We start from the raw sequence: 10,306 nt of genomic DNA, 5'->3' as shown, positions 1-10,306 counted from the left end.
TTAAATCAACAAATAAACCATTCGAATTTATTGAAATATTATAAAATATATTTTTTTAAATCTTTATAAGCCGCTGTTTATATTAAATTGACAAAAATAAAACATTTTGAAATGTTATTTGTAACTTAAATATAGGAAAATTTAATGGTGACAAGGGGTAAGATGACGACCGAAGACCGAGGTAGTTAAGGTGTAAGCCATTATTTATTTATTTTAGAACCACTAAGAGGGTCTTTTTACCAAGTCCATTATGGCTTTGGCCAGGTCCACAATAGAACAACCAATAGTGAAGGGCGGGCTTGATGTATTCGGGACGGACAGCCCATGAAAAATTTCCTAAAGTTTTTTTATTTCTCTGGATTCGAAGCCGGGTTCTTCAAAGCCGTAGGCTTTACCTTAACGGCTCTTCCATTCGGAATCTAATCCGGGCGGTCGAAAAATTCTAGAAATCATTCCTGAGGCATAGTCGAGCCTCATCCGCTGCCCCATTGTGGGTCTAGTCAAACCCAAGATGGGCATGGAAAAGAAGCTCTCTTAGCTTCTAGAGAACGAAAAGAGTCCAAAAAAAAAGGAGGCGAGAATGCTGAAAGGATATCTGGAAGAATTACAATGATGTTTTTAATAAATTGTTTTAAAATTAATTACAATTAAGTTTTTAATCTGCTTGTTTAATTTAGGAAGTATCAATTATCCATTGCTTTAAAGATCAAATTTTTATTGTAAACACCCACACTGCTTCTAAATTAATCTTTCATATAAGTTATCCGACAATACATTTATTTAATACTTCTGCATAACAGTTTATCGATTAAACGTTACCTTGTTTACTGGTGTCTTGTTGCCAATTATACGTATATCTTTGATTTGTTTATTTTTAATTAGTTGTTATAATTTTTAAATTTCCAATAATTAAATGAATTTTTAAAATGTTTTTTTGAAGATTTAATTGAAGTTTTATCTTCATTTACTTAAGGTTTCTTTTTTATATTGTTTTACTTAATTTCTGTATTGTCTCTTCTAGAATCTCATGTGTATCATGTTTACATAAGTTTTTTTAAATGTTTAATTCATTTTTTTTATTTTAATAATTAAATGTAAAAATTTAATTTAATATATTTAATAATTAAGTTAATTTTCAAGTAATTTTGTATTAAACAGTTGCACAGGTCTAGAGGGAAGTCAGCAAGCTCATTTGTCTCATGCCACATTTAAAAATACCCCAAAATTTAATATTTTAAGTAAAAATTATTATATTAAAGTGGTGAAAAAATGTGTTTTATTGGTTTTTTTACATATATTTTTATGGTTTCTGGAAAGGAATGGGGCATCAGATTTGTAACTTTACCAGATCCAGGCTCCATCAGGCCTGAGATAAGTGAGATGAAACCCCTTCATGGGACCCCGTTTCATTTCTTTCAGCCTCTTGTATTGCTGATTTATTCACTTTATGTCTAGAATTTTATCACTTTAGTTTATTGGCATCTTGCTGTGAAAGGAAATTTTCAATAAAGATTTAAAACTTGAAAAGATAAAAGGAAACAAAAGACATGCAACTAACTATTGACAAACCCATCAAAAATATAAATGTACACATTGTGAAGTGACAATAAAGTGATAATGCTCCAGAATAGAAAATCTTTGATGTTTAAAACTGATTGAAATCACATGAAACGTACTAAATGGACCATAAAAAGTAAAGTAAATTCATTGAAATTAAAGAAAAATCGATTATATATTAGTTATTCAACCTTTGAAACTGCTGTATGTTTAATAAGCGGTTGGAGGGGCCGCAACTTACCGGTTTATATGCTAAAAACTTTACCAAACTACCTGTTCTAAAGAAAAATTTCAAAATAAAGATAATAAGTTTAAATAAAATTTAAATAAGAATTTAAAAGAAAAAAAATGTATAAAATTTTAATAAAATTAACATAATTTTAATTCACTATAACATGAATAAAAATGAGAAACTAAATTAAAAATAGAGAGAAGAATGCCCCAAAAGTTAGTTAACCAATTCAATTGGGTTTTTAACATAACGGTTAACTAACTTTTGGGTCAATTTTTGTATAAATCAGAATTAAGATGATTGAATTTTTTTTCTAATGTATAAATTTATAATTTTAATTTATAAATAACTTATTTAAAAAATTAATAAACATTTTAAACTTAATTTTCTTAAAATTTATACAAGAACTTTCTTTACTGGACAAAGAAATGACTATTCTTTATACTGAATAATTCATGATCGAATATATTTAATGTAAAACGTAAATTATAGTAAATTTAGGGAAAAAAAATCAAGCTTTAGTTACTAAGTTTTACTAAGAATAAATTTACTTCTACTTAAAACTAATTTACTAAAGTACTGATAGAAAGTTTATGTGAATGCTCTAATGCTGGATCGATAAATTCAAGATTGTTAAAATAACTAAAGCTTCGTATGCCGAAAAGAAATATATAAATTAACGGAAATAAATTAAAATTATCGCTAATGAACTCATATCCTGGACCCTATATAAGGCAAAAGCTAAATAAGTGGCAATTTAGGACCTCACACTACAAAGGGTATTTATAAATTAAAGTTCTCACTTCAAAATAATATAACTCGGACACTAATCAGCAAAGTGACGTCATATTCCACACTGAGACTTCTAAGGTGATGGATTTTTGCTTTGAAACAGAAAAGAATGTTAGTTATAAAAATGTCCGCTAGGGTGAAAAATGGCGCTGAAATACCGTAGTAGATTATTCAAAATATCTTAATAGTTACAATACGTACGATACAGTGTGCGTATATGTAACAACATACTCGATAAGCGGACTTCTGTTGACCCCAACTTGATGAAATCGTCACACAAAACTTGTGTAAGCAATCGCATTTTCGGTCCACCAGTGGCCAAGCGGTCCCAGTGTTCAGTCGTTCCATGAACACTGGGAGTTCGGTTGTGGGTTCGCGCCTCGCTCGGACGGGCTGGCCACGTGGAGTTTTCCGGGTTTTCTCCACGTTGGTAATGCCTAAATAAGGGCCAGTTTCCCTTAAAAAGACCTCCCGGAAGGCATCCCCCTAGACAGATCGTCCACGTGTTGCATCACCGTAATTTAAACAACAAACAATCACATTTTCGTGTTACGGAGGCTGGGGTATGAGCATATTGTTATGTAATCACAGAGTGTACTGTATGTATGGAAACTTTGTGCTATCCACTGCGGTATTTCAGCGCCATTTACCACCCTAGTGGACATTTTTATAACTAACATTCTTTTCTGTTTCAAGCAAAATTCCATCACCTTAGAAGTCTCAGTGTGGAATATGACTTTATTTTGCTGATTAGTTTCCTATTTATAACATTTTGAAACGTTAACTTTAATTATCAACATCCTGTATGTATACTGTATTTGATAGAGAAGGGCTTCTTAGGAATTTAGGGTTGTAGCAAGTTTAAATCTGGCTCTATTAATTGTCATGTAGAAGATTTGATTGCTTCACGATCTCATCTCTTCAAGTTTTGTAGAAATGGAACCTTAAAATAGCAGAGTAAACACAGCGTAACTAGTAGTGTAACCAGCGACAGGTCTTCACCTATACTAATATTATAAAGAGGTAATGTTTGTAAGTTTGTATGTAGGGAGTAATCTCCGAAACTACTCATCCGATTTCAAAAATTCTTTCACCAATATTTAGAATGGAACTTCGAGGTGGACATAGGCTGTATATTATTCCGTTAAACATTCATATAAATTAAAAGATATCATCTAGGGTTAAAGCTTTTATGTCCAACAGATGGCGCTACGAATACGACTACCTAAGTTTGCGTTTCTGTGAGTCGTTATACATTTCTATGAGGATAAACTAAAGCAGATCATCTTCTATCTATCTATATAAATAAAAATGTAATGTTCATTTGTTCCAACCGATTCCTTTGAAATTTTGACACAACGCTGCAATCGAATACGCACGTGTTTTTATATAATATACGTGTCGAAATTCCCGCCACTGGGGGGAGATGGACAGGATTAANACTCATCTATTATCTATCTATATAAATAAAAATGTAATGTTCATTTGTTCCAACCGATTCCTTTGAAATTTTGACACAACGCTGCAATCGAATACGCACGTGTTTTTATATAATATACGTGTCGAAATTCCCGCCACTGGGGGGAGATGGACAGGATTAAGGCTTACTGTAAAGAACTCTGCTTCTAGTTATACTATTTCAGATGAGGTTTTTTGCGTTTTTGATTGCGTTTTAACAGGGTACGTCAAGAGAATATACACTAAGAAGGGATTTTTCGAAAAATTCCTCCCCCCCACGGGTGAAGTGTTATACATTTATAATAGATGCATTTTGAGCCACAACAACGCCTGGCGAGGTCTGCTAGTTGTAAATAAATTAATAAAGCGGCTGGATGGCCGAACGGTCAAGGTGGCACCCTACCGCTCTGGGGGACCCGGGTTCGAATCCGAACGGGTCGAAACATCCCCAGGAATGTTTCGGGGGGGTGGTCCGTTTGGATATGTCGGGCCCCGTCCCTCACTACCCGGCAGCCCATTATGGGTGGGCCTGGCCGAACCCATAATGGGCTTACAAAAAGAGGCCCTCTTAGTTCCCACAGGGCAGAAAGAGTAAAAAAAAAGTACTGATTTTGATTGAATTTTCAGACTATTTAAACATAGAAAATTTAAGATAAATGTTCTTTATTCTCTTTATCAAAATCTTGTGGTGAGTTGTCCTCATCCTATGTTAAACTGAGTAAAACTAACGTTAATGATGATCTGGCTGAACTCATGATGGATTTGATTAAAAGGCCCTTTTAACTCCCATCTTTTTAAAAATTTCGATAGTTTATCGCAAATTCTGTTTCATATATACGCCGCCAGTTGAAAATATGACGCTGCAACGCTGCACGCGCACAATAAATGAATTTACAACGAGTTTAGAAATCTGTCCGGTTGGTTATATTCGTTTAATGCGTCTTACGTCAATTTGACGTCATCGCTTCAGTTTTACAGTAAATATGCATTTTTGTTATTATTTCTTTTGGTGTTGTAATTTTCGTTAGTGACGTAACACGTTGAAATTGATTATCATAAACAATTCATTTAAACATATTTACAACTCATGCATAAGTTAATGCTCGTACAGTGGAAGTTACTTTTAGGTAAATAATACCTACATGCATATACAAATATTGATCTAAAAGTAACTTCTACCGTTAATTTATATATCATAACAGGTATGTTTAATTAATAGTTTTTCTGCAGAAATTTAATTATTTCTTGGGAAAGCATCTACATTACTGATTGCTTATTAAACAGACACTATTTTCTCTGATTTTGCTTTTTTTTTTCTGGTAGATAATCATCATAAGTATGGGACACAATATACAATTATAATCAGTAATTATATATATAAGGGTGTCCCATAAGTCTGGCCTCATAGGAATTATGTCGCTGAATAAGGAAGAATGAATTCAAGGTATTTTGATGATGTGGACCTGCAGTCTGCGTGAAGTTTCCGAGTTTAACAGGCTATATCCAGACTTTCCGTCAATTGCATGCAGTGGTCTGGGTGTAGACTTTTAAACTCTTCGTGCGGACTAAGGGTCCTCGTCATGTAAATAAGAGTTTGTTTTTCCTTATGCAGTGCCCAGCTTCACTTGTAAAAGAATAAACAAACATTAACTTTACTCCTGGGGAGCCAGATTTAGGGATAACATGTATATTTTATTTATTTACTATTTTGTAACTCATTGACACCGTTTATAAGATGAAAATGCGTAATAAGCAAATTTTCGAATTAAATTAAATTGATTTTTTGTTGGATAAGCATCAAAACTGTTGAATATTTATTAAAAAGTGATAATTTCTGATTCTACTCACATTTTTTTCTGATAGAAAATAATTTGTTTATGTGATTTGTTTACATATTTTTTTTTTAATTTTATATTTCTAATTTAATTAATATTCACAATAATTACAATTAATTACTGTTTTGTATAGAAATATAATTAAAATCTTGATTATTTATTGAAGAAGCATCAAAGATATTGAATATTTATTAAATAAACAATACAAACAGAAAATTTTCTGTTTACATTATTTGTTTGCATATTTTTTTATGTAATATTTAATTTATATTTTACAAACCTTTGTTATTTATAAAATGAAAATGCTTAATGAATAATTCATGTGTAGAATTTTAATTAAAATCTTGTTTATTTATTGAAGAAACATTAAAATTATTGAATATTTATTAAATAAACAATCCACTTCTGATTATATTTTTGAATTTTCTATTTAAAAAATTATACGGATACACCACTTAACAATAGATTGCGTATATTACAGATATCCTATAAGATTATAATGGGACTGAAAACTTTGTAGCTGCTTATATCTTTTCTATGTTTAGATACATAAACATTGTGTTAAACATAGCCTGTGTGAATAGTAGACTATACCACATAAGGTTTGTCTAAATACAGTCTAAGATGTTTTTTTAATGATGGGGTGCCCACCAGTGGCCAAGTGGTCTTTGTACCCTGAACACTGGGAGTTCAGTCGTGGGTTTGCACCTCACTCAGACGGGCTGGCCACGTGGAGTTTTCTGGGTTTTTTCCACGTCTGTAACGCCTAAATAGGGGCCAGTTTCCTTTAAAAAGACCTCTCGGAAGGCATCCCGACTAGGCAGATTGCTCGAGTGTTGTGTTGCCATAACTTAACAAACTAACTAACTTAATGATGGGGATATGTTTCATTAAGAAAACATATTCCCATCATTAAGTGGCACACACTTGTATTTGTCTACATGACTAGTTTAAGTATTTTAATTTTAATAAATTGTAATATTTAGAATTTCAAGTATTTCTCTTGTTCAAAAGAAAGTAGTTTTTGTATAATTGCATATAATTTTTACATTTTATATAGTCAAGTAGGTTCTCCATTAATTATTAGTATATTTTAAGGGAAGGGTGGAGGTCGAGGCATTGTCTAAATGCACGTTTTAGTGATATTACTAGCTTACAAATTTGTTTTTATAAGTCTACTTACTTATTATGTGAATAAACTGTTCATTAAAAGATATAATATTCACGGAAGTTTTTTAAGTCATTTCTTCAATGTCAAGGGGGTCCATGAACTATTGTACACCATAATTAAAGGGAAAAGAGTTTGCCAAAAATAAATCATTGTACACAACAGGGAGGGAGGGAGGGAGGGAGGGAGGGGAGTCAAAAGTGGTTCAAAAACTGTATATGTAATTAATGGATGGCTTCGTATATGTATATAAATATGATGGCTTCATAATTTATATCAATTTAGGCTGTTTAATATTGCATTTAGTTTCAAATTTAAATAGAAAATAAATCAAATATTTTATTTTTCCTGCTTCCTTTGAAGATATTATTCAATTATTTAAATTTATTAGGCTACTATCTGTAATTATAAGTGACTTACTTTCCTAACATTAATATATTCTTCAAGATTGTTTTCAGTTACAAGCAGTTTTACGATAACTTTAGATGTAGAAGGGCAATTTAAGTTTCAATAGCAATTATTTGGTATAGGAACTTAAATGGTTGCTACGGAAGTTTCATAAGAAGATTTAGACATCAAAAGGAAAACTCATTATATGTCTAAGATAACTTATTTTTTGAAAGAATCAGCAATGTTTTAATGAATGATACTACATTTTAAACATTTCTAGTATGACAGAGAGGTATAAGATCTCAGAAAAGTTACTATACAGTGAGAATTTGGAATGACACTAAAGTTATACAAGTTATACATTTGGTATTGCATACAACTTGCAGGTCTTGTATGTAATATCATATGATCATCTGGTCAACTGGTACTGAATGGACAACTTATAGGTCTTATATGCACTACTATACTATTACCTTAATGTAATTACAAATTTCTCACTGTGTAGTAAGTTTTCAAACTTCATGTATAACATGTTTCCAAGCATTTTCTGCCTCTTTGTGAGTCTTTTTTTATTCATGACAATAGTTGAAAATTATAAAAAAATATTCATAATTTTTCTGAACTAATTTTTTAAAAATAATCATACTATTCAAACAATACACATGGGCTCATATAATATGGTTTGGTTTTATGCGATATGCAATGCTTGGGCTTGGGCAATGTGCCAAGGAGGTCTTACCAGGAGGATTTTCTATGGAAAAGTGGCATCTATGTAGAAGGAAAATCCAGAAAACTCCATCCACATGGCCAGCCCATTGGTGAGGCACGCACCTGCAACTAACTACCAGTGTTTAGTGATTTTCATCCATTTGGCCATTGATGGACTCTCGTAGAAAAAGCCTCATATTGGGAGCATATTTTATGAGATCTGTACAATAAAAAGCCTATGATAAATAATTACAAGTCAAATCATACAAATTATGCTTTCAGATGATAAAGTATTTCAAATTATAGAAACATCGACGGTATTTAATTTTAAATAATCACTCTGCAAACAGAAGAAAACAATTAATAATAATACATTACTACAGTAATAATTCATAATATATCTTAATTATTATATGTATATTATTAGCATTTTCATATTGTCGTGTACTAGATCATTATACAAGTGCCGAATCATGAAAATTTGAAATAATTACATTTAATTGAATAAATTTATTGTATGAAATGATAATGCAAGTTGCATATTGTCAAAGCATCAATTTACAGATTAAAAAACTGCTTTGTAATGACTATATCTTTATATATTTATATATATGAAAATGAGATAAACATTTCAAGACCAAATCTCATTTTCAGATCTTTCACCAAACGTCTTGGATGTATCCAGTGTTTGGAATGTAGCCAAAAATTATTATTAATTAATTAATTTGCTAATTAATGTATATATATATTTTCTTTAAAGCAAATTTATTGATTAATAATATATTATCTGTAAGCCATGTTGCAAGTTCATAATTAGCATATTTTCTATGTCATGTGATATTTTATCTGTTTTTAAATGAGCTGAAATGTTTATCTTTTAATTTATTATCTTCGAGGGATGTGACAGTTGGAGTTTCACACAGATTATATACTACATACTGTATTATTAGTTTTATATAATCAATTATAACAATTATTTTTGTTGACTCCACGGCCAAGGTGATTAGGGCATTGGCGTCTGGGGATCGAGATTGAATTCAGATGGTTGAAAAACCCAAAGAATTTTTTAGTGGGTGATTCATTCTCATCACTCAGCATCCTATTATGGCCTGGCTGAACCCATAACGGGCTTGCTAAAAAGCGTCACTTAGTGCTCACAGAACAGAAAGAGTTTAAAAAATAATAATAAATAAAATAAATGTATCAATTTCTCACTCTAGAAGACCCAGATTCAAGTCTAGATTTGCACAAATTTTCATGGAGGGTTTCACTTAAATGTATCATGTTTCAATTTTCACTTCCTGGGCTAACTCTATTGTGGTCATGCCAAACCAATGATAGACATGGAGAAAAACTTTCTCAAGCTTGTTTCACAATTGCCTTTTGTGGCACAGAAAACGGGTGGATGCAATTTCACATTGCAATTACAAGTTTTGTGCCTTTGGCAGCCATCTTTTAATCATTTAAAATTTATGAATCAGTTTTCACAACCAATATGTGGACAGATTTTCTACTTCAAGTCGTGCTTGAAATCTAGTGGATCCGCAAACATTTCAGCCAATCAGAGGATGGTAAATTCTCGAAGCATTCTTGTAACATGGCTTCCAATGGCAAAAGTGGTTTTATTAACAATTTTAACCAATAGAAATTACTTTTAATGAATCCGGTAATTGAGTGTGAAACAGAAATTGAAAGTAAAAATTGTGAATGAATTGTGCAAATTTCATTTTCTTGACGATTGTGAAACTGTCTTAAGTGCGTATAGGACAGAAGTAGTTAAAATTAAAAATAATTAAAATAAAATAAAAACTCATATAGTTATATTCTGTTAGATATAATTATGAAATTTTCAAAAATCTTTCCATTCTGTGAGCATTGTTTACATGCCAACTATACAATTAACCAGACCCGCAATGCTGGATGGCACCTATATCTGTATCATAACATCCAATTCATGAAAATACAACTTACATGTAGCAGAATACATTAAAAGAATTAAAATTCTAATAATAGAAATAATGTAATCTGTTATATTCTTTTTTTTCAGATGCCACGTTTTCAACCAGATAACTATTATCTAGGTATTTTGTTCCTCTGTGTTCCATTCCAGTATTTTCTAGTATACTACTGGAATAGCAATGAGGTATCGCGAACTCACGCCATTAA

The sequence above is a fragment of the Centruroides sculpturatus genome, unplaced genomic scaffold (genome assembly GCF_000671375.1).
Source record: "Centruroides sculpturatus isolate CEXI.00-Female unplaced genomic scaffold, Cexi_2.0 scaffold142, whole genome shotgun sequence".
NCBI classification, from domain to species: Eukaryota; Metazoa; Arthropoda; class Arachnida; order Scorpiones; family Buthidae; genus Centruroides; species Centruroides sculpturatus.
Note: the sequence above shows the minus strand (reverse complement) of the source record.